We start from the raw sequence: 14,686 nt of genomic DNA, 5'->3' as shown, positions 1-14,686 counted from the left end.
GCGGCTGATGCTGTGTTCAATAAGAAATATCAATAAGAGTTATTTATATTTAAATATTAATTTTATTTATATTAAATGATTGAAGATATAGTATTCTGAACCTGTTTTCTCTGTGGTGATTACCAAATTTCTGTCATACATTGTTATATCTACAGAATGCTGTGTGGATAGAATTAAAAGTGAGCCCTCACACCTTTACCTTAGCAGAACAGTGGCAATGTAAAATCACTGTACAATTTTTGAAATACCTTGCATTATTTTCCTGGCCATTAATCTCAAACATAATCACATGGCTTGAGTCATGAGCTGTAAAATAGTTGTTTAATGCTGTAGTTTGGCACTTGCTAATAACAACAAAGCAAATGAGGATTTGCAGCATACAGGACTGGGATCACTCTTCTATTATGACTATTCCTAATCTCAATCATTCCAAATGGTCCTCTTTAGCTCAAAACCACCAGTCATTTTTAGAAAACGCTCGGGCGGATTTTAAAAGCCCTTGCGTGCCGGCGCGCCTATTTTCCATAGGCCACCGGCGCGTGCAGAGCCCCGGGACGCGCGTAGGTCCCGGGGTTTTTGGAAGGGGGGCATGTTGGGGGCGTGTCGGGGGCGAGACCAGATGACGCGGCGTTTCGGGGGCGGGACCGGGGGCGTGCTGCCGGACCGGGGGCACTTGCTAATAACAACAAAGCAAATGAGTATTTGCAGCATACAGGACTGGGATCACTCTTCTATTATGACTATTCCTAATCTCAATCATTCCAAATGGCAGTGCTTTCTTGATTTTCTTGCTCCAGGGCCAAGAGTACCTTGTCTGTCTCTTTGTTCATAGGTTTTGAGCTCCTCGCCCCAACACACACACCCAGACGCACACATTTAACTTTAAGGCAAATAAACAACTGGTGCCTGATCTAATACACATGGGTCAATTTCAAACAGCTGTTGAGTAGCCAAGATAATTTTAATTTTAAACTATGTGAATTTGACCAGCTAGATTTAGCATGGTTCTTTGTAGATGGGTTGCCCATTTAAACACAGAGGTGGATTTACTAAGCCGTTAGGCGCGCGCTTCCGGTCCTCCTCTACTGCAAAGGGTGCGGGGCCTCTGGAAGCCTGGGCTGTGGAAGTCAATCCCTGTATCCCTGTATCGCTTGCGGTGACCTCTGGACTCCTCTCCCGGGGGATGCTGGGAGCAGTATGCAGATGAGCCTTCCGGTCCTCTTTAGCTCAAAACCACCAGTCATTTTTAGAAAACGCTCGGGCGGATTTTAAAAGCCCTGCTCGCGTAAATCCGCCCGGATTTACGCGAGCAGGGCCTTGCGTGCCGGCGCGCCTATTTTCCATAGGCCACCGGCGCGTGCAGAGCCCCGGGACGCGCGTAGGTCCCGGGGTTTTTGGAAGGGGGTGTGTTGGGGGCGTATCGGGGGCGAGACCAGATGACGCGGCGTTTCGGGGGCGGGACCGGGGGCGTGCTGCCGGACCGGGGGCCTGCCTCCATTCCCTCCGAGGCCGCTCCGATTTCGGAGTGGCCTCGGAGGGAATGGAGGCAGGCTGCGCGGCTCGGCGCGCGCCGGCTGCCCAAAATCGGCAGCCTTGCGCACGCCGATCCAGGATTTTAGAGATACGCGAGGCTATGCGCATATCTTATAAAATCTACCGTACTTTAGTTTGCGCCTGCTGCACAAACAAAAGTACGCGATCGCGCTGTTTTTAAAAATCTACCCCGCTGTGTTCAATGTAGGAAACACCACTGTTAAATTCAATGCAGGAAAATAGACTGACATGGGCCCATGTTTTGGCATCAAAACACCTGCATCAGGGATGGATGTTGAATATTTGTTTTGATTGGTTGAGAGATATTTCTAAGGGGCGATTTGTGGCTAGTGGAGTCCAGTCCCTTGTATATTATCCTAGACCTTGCTCTTGCCTCTGGTCCCAGCCTGCCCTTATTTCTAGCCTTGTCTCCAGCTCCCAGCCTGTAGCTAGTTTCTGCCCCCAACTTGTGCCTATATCCAGCCCCCAGCTTGTACATTTATCCAGCTCCCAGCCTGAGCCTGTATCCAATCACGTGCTGGTGCCTGTACCTAGCTTCCAGCTTGTGCCTGTATCCAGATCCCAGCCTGTGCCAGCACCAGCCATGATGTTCTGTAAAAGGAAAGTCCTACCAACCCCCAGATTTCAAGGGCTCAACCTGAGGGGGAGGGGGCTGGTTAGGCAGAGCACCATCTCCAGTCCTGCCTTGCAGTCCTGTGTTGCTTCTGTGAGAGTGATCCCAGATTCTAGCCTGCCAGACTTTGACACATTCAAAACATGTAAAATGTCTCTCCAATGTGCCTGCATGTCTTACTTTTGACTGAGGTTTTTTCGTGACAACATAACTAAATATAATCAAGAAAGAAGAAGGATGGGAGAACTAGGCTAGGTTCCTAGTTCTGTACAATAAAACAGTGAGATAGAAAATCAGAAAAGAAATAGGGTTGGAGGCATTTTTTTTTCTTTTTTCAAATTTTTTTTTTATTCAGGGTACAAAACAAGTCAGTATAATCAAGAAAGAAATAGGGTAGGAGAACTAGGCTGGGATTATAGAGGGGTACAAGAAAACATAGAACCAGAAAAGAAGTGGGTTGGGAGGGGGAATTTGTAGTTTTTTTCTTTTTTTTTACAGTTTTTTTTTTTTTTTCTGGGGGAAAAACACCCAAGTATAAGCAGAAAACAAACAAAAAGACCAAGATCCAAACAACAAACAGCAAGGAGGCACCAAAACATCTAAGTGATACATAAAAGGCAAGGCAGAAAGGCATATTAGCAGCATGACCCCCAAAGTGGTATATCTGGGACATGGCAGGTAGGCATCGGATAGCAGCAAGACCCCCCTAAAGTAGTATATAAGGGGCATGGCAGATAAACATGTGGTAGCAAGACACTTAAAGTTCTATATGTGGGGCAGGGCGGGTAGGCTTGTGGTAGCAATACTCCTAAAGTGGTACATAAATATGGGCATGGCAGGTAGACAGAGCTGCAGCAGCAAGAATCCTGAAATGGGATATTTGAGACATTGCAGGTAGGCATAGTAGCAGTAAGGCCCCTAAGGTGTTATAGAAGCAACATGACAGGTAGGCAAGTGGCAGCAAGACCTATAAGGTGGTGCAGAAAAGTCATGGCAGGTAGGCAGAGTGGTAGCAGTGAGAGCCCTGAGGTGGTACATCTGAGGCATGGCAGCAAGGTTTTCAAGATGCTTTCAGTCATCTTGCCACTTGCATTGAAATCGTGGAAACTCAAGCAAAGGTAGATTCATTTTCAAAAAAGACCAAATTTTCTATCAACTCTGGCTCCAGTCTTGAGCAATTAGGGCTCACTGTGCCCACCTGTCATTGTGAAGACACGTTCACTGTGCACACTGGTTGGTGGCTAGGTCTGTATCAGACTGCAGACTTGCATGCCCAATATTTATTTATTTATTTATTTATTTATAGGTTCTTCTATACCGCGGTACGTATAGCAATACATCACCTCGGTTTACAGTGAAACATTAATTTAGCAACAGGCTTTACATGTAACAGTATAAAATAAACAGTAAAACAATTAATAGCAACAGGCTTTACAGAAAAACATGGGTTTTTCTGTAAAGACACATAGGACATAGACACAGATGCCAGTGCATCTGTGTCTATGTCCTAGATGGGCTCTGCGAGGTAGCGTAGCACAGACATTTGTCTTGGGATATCCTTTGCTGCGGTGGGATAAGGGTCTCTCTTGCCAGCTGCTTTAGCTATGGCCTGTGTCAGGAGAGATGGCTCTGTGGCAACAACGTGGTTTTGGTGAATTGTGGTGGGGGAGGAAGTGGCAGCTGAGAGAACGCTGATCCTGCCTGCACTACTCTCTGGGTTGGCCACTCTTTCCTGAGCTACAACCCTGCTGTGCTTCTGCCTTTGGCATTCTTGTTCACGCACTCTGTCTGCCATTGCCTCCTTCATGTATCTGAAATACTGGGAGTGGAAAGCGAGACTCCCTTTCACCCATGGATCATAAAGTATAGTAAGCATCTATGTATTATTTTGTGTGAGAGGTTTCAGTCTCTCTTACACCTGCTGTTGCAAGGAGTCTAGACATTGCAATACTCTGCTTCCATTCCCTCTTAAGAACATAAGAAAATGCCATACTGGGTCAGACCAAGGGTCCATCAAGCCCAGCATCCTGTTTCCAACAGTGGCCAATCCAGGCCATAAGAACCTGGCAAGTACCCAAAAACTAAGTCTATTCCATGTAACCATTGCTAATGGCAGTGGCTATTCTCTAAGTGAACCTAATAGCAGGTAATGGACTTCTCCTCCAAGAACTTATCCAATCCTTTTTTAAACACAGCTATACTACCTGCACGAACCACATTCTCTGGCAACAAATTCCAGAGTTTAATTGTGCGTTGAGTAAAAAAGAACTTTCTCCGATTAGTTTTAAATGTGCCCCATGCTAACTTCATGGAGTGTCCCCTAGTCCTTCTACTATCTGAAAGAGTAAATAACCGATTCACATCTACCCGTTCTAGACCTCTCATGATTTTAAACACCTCTATCATATCCCCCCTCAGTCGTCTCTTCTCCAAGCTGAAAAGTCCTAATCTCTTTAGTCTTTCCTCATAGGGGAGTTGTTCCATTCCCCTTATCATTTTGGTAGCCCTTCTCTGTACCTTCTCCATCGCAATTATATCTTTTTTGAGATGCGGCGACCAGAATTGTACACAGTATTCAAGGTGCGGTCTCACCATGGAGCGATACAGAGGCATTATGACATTTTCCGTTTTATTCATCATTCCTTTTCTAATAATTCCCAACATTCTGTTTGCTTTTTTGACTGCCGCAGCACACTGAACCGACGATTTCAATGTGTTATCCACTATGACACCTAGATCTCTTTCTTGGGTTGTAGCACCTAATATGGAACCCAACATCGTGTAATTATAGCATGGGTTATTTTTCCCTATATGCATCACCTTGCACTTTTCCACATTAAATTTCATCTGCCATTTGGATGCCCAATTTTCCAGTCTCACAAGGTCTTCCTGCAATTTATCACAATCTGCTTGTGATTTAACTACTCTGCACAATTTTGTGTCATCTGCAAATTTGATTATCTCACTCGTCGTATTTCTTTCCAGATCATTTATAAATATATTGAACAGTAAGGGTCCCAATACAGATCCCTGAGGCACTCCACTGTCCACTCCCTTCCACTGCTTATGGAAGCCCTCTAACTTTTTTTCCTCCAGAATATATACTAGAGGGATGATCCCACCCAGAGTGCTGCTTCTGGAACTCTGATCCTCCATGACATCCATGAAGGGCTTAAGGATCTATACCAGCTGCCTCCTTACCACCCATTCGTGGTGCTACAGCAGGCAATGCAATCTAGCTGTTTCAAGAGACAGAACATAAATGGAGTGTCTGCTGCTTCACTAATGTCTGCAGCATCATGTCGGTGAAATTCCAGTAGATGCCAACATTTTGAATCAAATGCTTGTGAGGCAGCCCAAATTCTTCCCGTTTCTTCCAGAGAAGCTGCCCTGTCATCATGTTTCTAAGGAAATGCCCTGCTATTTTCAGCAAATATCAGGTTCTTCAGGAATAGATTCCCATTGATGTTGGGCCCCAGCACCAGAGCAGCCCTCACTGCCAGGAGCAGCAAGTGTGCAAAGCAACAGATGCACTGAAGGCCACCATTTTCAGTTGCCTTTACCATATTTTCACCACAGTCGGTCACAAAGAAGCCTACGCGAGGACTTCTGCCCTCTCCGGTCTAGCTGCCAACCCTTCAGCATCTTACGGCTGACAGAATATTATACAAGATATAGGGGCTATGCATCAATTGAGTGTGCAGCAAGGTCCACCTGCACCCTGATGCTCCGTCCCCGCTAGAACTGCTGCCGTCCCCTGCCTCAGCCAGGTCCCACCAGTGTGCCATCAGGAAGAGGTAAGAATACATAGCATTAATGCTGGTCTAGCTATCTTTGGTGAAACATATGCTACTACCTTTTACCTTAACCAGCTGTGTCTGCATGCCACTATAGCGCTGTTTACGGTGGGGCTGACCTTGCTACTGAATGTAGTCTTAGTGGGCACTTTCTCATTGGGGATTAACACGTGTCGCAGATGATTAAAGCCTACGTTCTCCAATAGCTGCAGGTGCTGGTCACAAGGGATGTTGCAGATGATTAAAGCCTACGTTATCCAATACCTGCAGGTGCTGGTCACAAAGGAAGTCATTTCTTCAGGTCTCCTCTTCACTATTTTAGATTCTGCATGCCTTTTGCCCCAGAACAGTGCTAAGGATCACCACCCCCATTTCTCCTATGGTGGGTTGCCACTTCTGATGCAAGGCTGAGCACTGCTGGTCTGCCACATGACTAGTGGAATGGGCATTGGGATCAGCTTTGGCAAAAGCCTTCCCCTTTTCAACCCATTTCCTCTGCTTTTTATTTAGAATGGCAGAAAGGGAGCCCAGGCAGGCCTCCCCTTACTCCAATTTTAAAGAGTGCTGCTTGTGCAGGTGATGCTGCATACCAGCATCTGCCAGATTCCCCACTTGCTTTCCTCAACTGATGTCTGTCCTGCAGTGAATATACTGAGCAAGACACGTGAGAGTCCTTCCTCACTTTAGAGTACCACCAGATTAGGAGTTTCTTCCATGAACCCTTCACTACATTCTTGGAGAATGATCCTAGCACTGGGGTTAAAGTAGAGGGTGGATCCTGAGGAGTTGCCGATTTAAATAAAAGAAAATTTGTTTTTTCATGCATAACCTTTAAGTTTGGACCTTCAATTTTTCTGCATTTCCTTTGGTGATTGATATTTATTTATTTTAAACCATTTCTATACCACATACTCTATAGGTCACAGTGGTTTACAGAAATAACATTTATATTAACAAAAGCAATCACAAATAACATCATAAACATGATAATACAATAACTGCTGGGGGTTTATCAGAACTGATCCTGTTAAATTTTGCTGTCTCCTGATCAATTAGCAAACTCCTGCTTAAAAAGTAATGTTTTCAGGGTCTTCTTAAATGTTTTAGTGTCTAATAATGTTCTCAACCGTTTAGGAAACCATTCACATTCTGTACTGCCTGTTTTCCTGAGAGTTAATCTCAACACTGTCAATATCATCTCTCTCTCTCTTCACGTCACTGTAGGCTCTGACTATTGACTATATTTCCCAAATTCTATTCAGTTATTAGTTCTTCAGTATCTTCTGAATCAGAAAATCCCAAACAAGTTTCTTCCTCAGAATCATTTGGTGAAAATTCTGACTCAGAAACAAGAACCAAAAAGAAGCACTGCTGCATTTGGGTATTGCACTTCTACTATCCCTGCCCTGCTAATACCAGTCTGATGGCTCTCCCACCATTTTTCTCTGCTCCAAAACAAGGCAGCAATGGTACATACTCTCCAAATGTCAATTTCTTCTGCATTGAGCTGCCCTCCTCTTCTGCCATTATGAACCTAAGTAGGTTCAGTTTAGGAACAGGACTGCTTTTTTCCTTGCTAACTCTCGCAAATCTTCCAATCCTTGCTCTGGAAAATTCTTAAGAGACAGTTGTGAGTTTCTCTTACCAGTCATAGCACAGATAGTAAATATATCACTCACTATCTTTACTTTTTCAGACATTCTTAAAAAAAACATCTATAACTCCAATACCCAAGAAAAGTATGCCAGATTTATATGAATCTTCAAATCTATGACCTATAGCATGTTTAAGCTCATTAGCCAAAATAATTGAATCAACTGTATTACATCAACTTACTGAATAGATAAATGACAATAACATATTACAGACAAATCAACACGAATTTCGTAAGGGTCATAGTACTGAAACTTTATTACTCAATAGAGAGGTGAATCGGAACCGGAATCGGTTCGGATTCCGGTTCCGATTCACATCGTGGTTTTTTTTTCATCCTGCCCGATCGTGGTTTTGTTTATCGGCTGCGCCCGAGCCGATAAACAAAAAATCCACCCCGACCCTTTAAAACTAATCCCTTAGCTTCCCCCACCCTCCTGATCCCCCCAAAAACTGTTTACAGGTACCTGGTGGTCCAGTGGAGGTCCTGGGAGCGATCTCCCGCTCCCGGGCCATCGGCTGCCACTAATCAAAATGGCGCCAATGGCCCTTTGCCCTTACCATGTGCCAGGGTATCCGTGCCATTGGCCGGCCCCTGTCACATGGTAGGAGCACTGAATGGCCCACGCCATTTTTAAAGATGGTGCCGGCCATCCAATGCTCCCTCCACGTGACAGAGGCCGGCCAATGGCACGGATACCCTGTCACATGGTAAGGGCAAAGGGCCATTGGCGCCATTTTGATTAGTGGCAGCCGACGGCCTGGGAGCGGGAGATCACTCCCAGGACCCCCACTGGACCACCAGGTACCTGTAAACAGTTTTTTGTGGGGTCGGGAGGGTGGGGGAAGCTAAGGGATTAGTTTTAAAGGGTCGGGGTGGGTTTTGGGGTTATTTTTGTGTGCCGTTTTTCCCGCCCTCCTCCAAAACAATAAGAGAACCCCCACAAACAATATCGTGGGGTTTTCCTATCGTTTTGGGGGAGCCCCCGATTTCTGACTATTTTGAAAATATCGACGATATTTTCAATCGTCCAAAGCCCGATTCACATCCCTATTACTCAATGCTTTTGATATAATCATTCATGGTTTTGACGCTAACACTGATTTCATTATCATTCTCCTCGATCTCACCATGGCATTTGATACGCTGAATCATGAACTTCTTCTCTCTAGTTTACCGTTTATTGCTTGACTGGTTCACTTCCTTTATATCAAATCACTCTCAGCAGATAAACCTTAACTCCCATCATTCAGACACATACCACAACAAATGGAGTACCATAAGTCTCTGTATTATCCGTCATGTTATTTAACATTTATCTTCTTCCGTTATGTCATTTACTATTGGGTTTGGGCATCGATTTAAAAATCTGTGCTGATGATATACAGTTACTCATTTCCTACACTTCCTCCTGTGCACACACTTTTTCATTAATCACCATATACATGAATACAATAAAAACCTGGCTCACACATAATAGATTACAATTTTATGATGCAAAAACAGAACTAATATACATATCAACTATTCCAAATTCTTCATGCTCACCTCCGTCACATTTTACATTTAACTCACACTCCATTCCAATTATTATGCAAGCATGCAACTTAGGTGTTATTATGGACTCAAAACTATGAATGTCAGAAAATATATCAAAATTAACAAAAACCTTATTCTACAAACTCAGCCTTCTGAAAAGACTTAAACCTTTACTATTTCAGGACAATTTTAGACTTGTACTCCAAGCCCTTATCCTTTCAAGATTAGATTATTGTAATTCCCTATATACTGGCCTTCCTGATTCAACACTTCGTCCGCTTCAACATCCAAAATTCTGCCACTCGACTCCTAACTGGTTCCAAACTTAAAGATCACATAACGCCGCAATCGAGGGCGACAGTCTCTGCTGGAGAGCAGGCAAGAGGAGAGCCTTACTCACCTGGGGAACTCTCTCTGAGCCCTCCTGACCTCAGGACGTCGGTAAGAGCTTTGCCCCCTTCTGTCGTCCGAGGAGCCGAGTCGTATGCTGATGACATCATCGGGCATACTCTGCTGGGTGGCCCAGACGCCGACCGAATGGTGGGAGAGGCAGGAAATGTCCTGGAACCCCGAGGGTCTGAAGTGCCGAGGGGAGGAGTAGAGTCGGCAGCAGATAGCCCCAGAACAACTGGAGAGACGAGTGGACTTGCCGAATTTGGGGTAAGAACTCTCTCCCAGCAATTGACCAAACCGGCAGTTATAACCCTGGATAATATCTGGGAACTCATGGTGAGAATGTCTTCTAAGCTAGATAATCAAACCCTGAAGCTGGATGAGATAGCAGCTAAGGTTGGGGTGCTGGAACAGGACACAAATCAAAATTTTTTGGAGCAAGATAATTCTATAAAGAAAATTAATGAAGATAAAAAAACCTCCAAAGTACTAACGTTACAATGATCTTAGAAAGAATTTCATCATTAAGAAGATTGGAATCGATTTAAATATCTCATGTGATTTTCAATCTAAGACTTTTGAACTTCCCTATAATATCTGGGGAGATACCTTTGTTATCCTTTAAAACATTTGCACTGGAGGTTTTAAAGATTCCTCAGGGAGAAATACCAGCTACTAAAAAACTTTTTTTCCTGCCTAAAAAAAGTAGCACACCGATTGCATTTTCCTCTCAAGTATCAGATTTTCATAATCTGACTGATTACTTAGAAAATTCTAATGTTGAAATTATTGATCATGCAGTGCTATTTGTGTCTTTTTTTGATGAAACAGCTGTCTCTTTAATTATGAAGAATTACTTTAAAAATATGAATGTACCTTTTTGTGGGGGTCTTGTTTGGGTATACCCTGACCTAGCTAAGTCTACACAGCAGCGTAGAAAATAATTTTTACTTATGAGACCTGAGACCATAGCAGCAGTGGGTAGTTTTAAACTACGTTACCCCTGTAAATGCATAATACAACTGGCCAGAAATACATATGTTTTCTTTTTACCAGACCAACTGAGGGATTTCTTATCTGGCAGGAGACCTCCAGAAGAGGTATAAAGAGGTCAATATGAAAAATTGGGTGGTGACAGGGCATATAAATTTGCAATTGTTTCTATTATATACTCCTCGCATAGTTTCATTTCTCCCCAAGTTTCCTATGTAACAAGAGATTGGTACCTGTAATAGGAATTATTTGGATTCTGTTTTATTGATAAGGGCAGGTTAGCCCAATATTTTGATTATTATATCTCTGTATTTCTGATACAAATATTAAGTTTGTATATTTGGTTTAAAAGCTGATAAATAAAAATTAAAAAAAAAAAAAGATCACATAATCCCTGTTTTGCTAAATCTTCACTGGTTACCCATCAAACAATGAATCCACTATAAAATCTTAACTTTAATATTCAATTTAATCCATAACCCACTGGCTATCTGGCTATGTACAACCCTTTGTTTATATCAACCGTGGTGTTACATCATTAGACAAACACCTCCTTGAGGTTCCAACAGTTAAAATTGCGAGACTAGAAATGACAAGGAAATGTGCTTTCTCAGTGGCAGGTCCTCTACTTTGGAATTCCCTCCTAACCTCTCTTAGAACCATATCTAATCCAAAGGAGTATAAGAAAAAATTAAAAACATATCTATGTTGCATTGCTTTCAATTTAACTTATACAGACTAATATCACCATCCCACCTACGCTATTTTTCTTCTGTATTACGTTGTGATATATTTGCATTGTTTAACACATTAATTTTATTAAAATGTATTTTATTTTGAATGCCTTTGTTTTTATCTTCCGAATTATATATGTGCTATCAAATTTTTAAACTGCTTAGACCATGCTATGTATAAGCGGTATATAAGAAACTTTTAAATAAATAAATAAATAACCACTGCAAAGTACTTTTCCTTTCCTTTTTCCTGACTTGATGGAATTAGTTGAAGTGCACTGCCTACTGGGGGGTTGGATATTACGAATGATATTGTATCTATACCCTACTCACAAAACCCCTTACTATATGGAGAACTGTTTGTCTCACACACAGAGACACATATACCAACTATGGGCCAATGCAATACGGTGCGCTTCAGTGATAAACAACATAAAATCATCCATTTGGGATACTAACATCCATTAACCACATATATTAATTAGAAGGACAAGATCTGTAAACTGTCAAATGATTGAGATATCAAGGAATAATCTTCTCTGATGACTTTAAGATTTTCAGTCAATGTGATATAGTTAATGGAAAAGCTAACAGTATGCTCAGTTCCATAAACAGAAGTATTAGAAGCAGGAAAAAAGGAAGTAATATTGTCCACGTAGAGATTCCTATTGAGATTTTAGTTTATTATTTATTTTGATTAATTGCATTTCTTAATAACAAATTAAAGTGATGATACCCACCTTGAGTACAGTGGATGTCATATCCTTGTAATGACATTGATAGGATACAAGTATTTCAGAGGACTGATAAAATAGTAAGGGCCTACAACTCAAACTCTCCAGAGGCTTAAGACACTTAACTGTACTTGATAGGGAAAAAAGGAATGGGGTATGGATAAAAATATTGAAATATGTGACATGATTCAGTAAAGTACAGAAAGGTGGCATTTTTAATAGAACAGGGAATTTAAAGACAAGGGATCATGATATGAAGCTGCAGGAACGTTCAGCAGAAATATAAGAGAATAAGAAAATACTTTTTTACTGAGAAAGTAATAAATGCCTAGAATATAGAAACCCACTAAGTGAATGCTATTAACAAAGCAAATATAAATCCACCTTCAACAATCAGTGCAACAATAGCAAAAAAAAACCAACTTCAAAAAGTTGTGCAATGTCACCTCATTAGTTGGAGTGACTGAGGTCTTGATTGAATGTGCCAGAATTTATAATCTTAGGTCATATAGGTGAAACGTTTTGTTTTCTTTTTGTATATTGTAGATAAAAACACTTATCTCAAACATAAGAGCAACAATATCTCTTCTACAGCAGCTCAACATTGTATCAGTTTTTTGATATCTGCATCAGGACATAAAAAGAATACTATTAGTATATTGGAACCCAGTTAAATTTTCATATCAGTGATGATGAAAGTAGTGGTATTTAATGAACAGTTATACATGTAAATCTCTATTAGTGTCATGATCCACTAGGCTGATGGGAGGAGCAATCAGATAGGAGTGTCAATCTGATGTATTCCGTAGGCGGACTTAGCAATCTGTTGTTATAGACTGCCGGAGATAGTAGTAAGTGGATCCTTGGGCCGGTAGCAGATGACCACGATCCCGGGGGAAGATCCCGAGAGGGACCACTGGATAGGCTTAGAGTATGGAGACAGACACACACTAGTTCTTTTATTAAACAGGTCTTGAAACCACCAGAGGTAGCAGTAGTGAGCTGAAGTGCCCGGTAGGGCTGAAGTCCCTCAGATACTGTAACAGCGATCCCTGGATGGCTGAGCTGTTGAGAAACTGTAGACAATGAGTAGGCAGGGTATGCAGAGTTCATGAACAGAACTAGATGACAACACTCACATATTGGTCTCAGGGAGCTCAGGAGCTGGAAAGGATAGGCCCTCGGGGAGCGAGAATCTGGTTCCAGGGAAAGCTCTGAGAGAGCGATGGTAACTCACAATGATGTAGATAAATGATGAATTCCAGGCAGAAGAGAATCAGCAGATAGTCAGGAACGAGGGCCCTCGAGGAGCAAGTACCAGGTCCTGTCTGTAACCTGAAAGGCAAAGAGAGAGAGCGAGGCTCCCGAGGAGCAGGTACCTCTGGAAAGTCTGAGGAGGCAGAGTAGCTTAGACAGGAACGGATTTGAGTCCTTAGCCCAGTCCTTGCTAAGAGAGGGGAGAGGAGAGAACGCGATATGGCCTAAGAACAGTCCTACCGCAGGACTTAGGCCCATCCATTTCCCGGATGAATGGGGCATGTAGAGACATCATGGCCGGGCTGACCACAGTACATGCATAGGCCGCGCTTCTTCCGAAAACTTCTCTCCTTGGAGGTCAAGTGTCCATGACCAAGTTGCCTCGGTTCATCTGTATCAGCAGCAGAAGTTACTAGAACCATCCGAGGTGCACTGGTAGGACTACCCTGTTTCAACCCTGGTAACACCTTAGGCCAGAGATCCTTCACCTTGTTTCAGAGTCGATGATCAATCCGAGTAGCCAAGGCTACTAATTCATCCAGCGAGTCAGGTGTCTGGCGAGCGGCCAGCTCGTCCTTCAAACGGGTATCCAGGCCTCTGCAGCAGAGTGTCTTTAGACATTTGGGGTCCCAGTGGAGTTCTGCTGCAAGAGACTTGAATTCTATGACGAATTCAGCCAATGATCTGCTGCCCTGCTTAAAGTCCACTAAAGCAGAACCGGCAACAGAAGTTCGCACAGGGTCATCAAAAACGGATTTAAACAAGTCCATAAATCCTTCCATGTCCTGCAAAATGGGGTCCTTGCATTCCTACAAGGTGGATGCCCACGACAGAGCTCTACCATCCAAGTATGAAAGGATGTAGGTGGTCTTAGAGAGTGCCGTAGGAAATAAAGATGATTGTAAAGTAAAGTGCATGCAGCACTGGTTCAAAAAGCCCCAGGTCTTCTGGATTTCTCCAGAAAAACAGATTGGAGCTGCCAGTGGTACAACAGTCTTCAAAGTTACCTCCTGTAACTGACCTTCATGGTTGGAAGCTGTGCCTTGAACCTTCTGTGTGTGTAGCTGATGAAATGCTGCAGTAAGTTTCTCCAAGGCATCTTGCTGCTCCGAGATGCACAGGGCCAGGCCCGATATGGCCTGCAAAGCAGAGAGTTGTGCCGGATCCATGGAGGTATGCTGGGTCCTGGAGTTAAGCTGGATCCATGGAATTATGCCAGGTCCTGGAGTTAAGCTGGATCCATGGAGTTATGCCGGGTCCTGGAGTTAAGCTGGATCCATGGAGTTAGCAATCCGTCATGATCCGCTATGCTGATGGGAGGAGCAATCAGATAGGAGTGTCAATCTGATGTATTCCGTAGGCGGACTTAGCAATCTGTTGTTATAGACTGCCGGAGATAGTAGTAAGTAGATCCTTGG

This window comes from Rhinatrema bivittatum, chromosome 9, assembly GCF_901001135.1.
Source record: "Rhinatrema bivittatum chromosome 9, aRhiBiv1.1, whole genome shotgun sequence".
Classification (NCBI taxonomy): Eukaryota; Metazoa; Chordata; class Amphibia; order Gymnophiona; family Rhinatrematidae; genus Rhinatrema; species Rhinatrema bivittatum.
Note: the sequence above shows the minus strand (reverse complement) of the source record.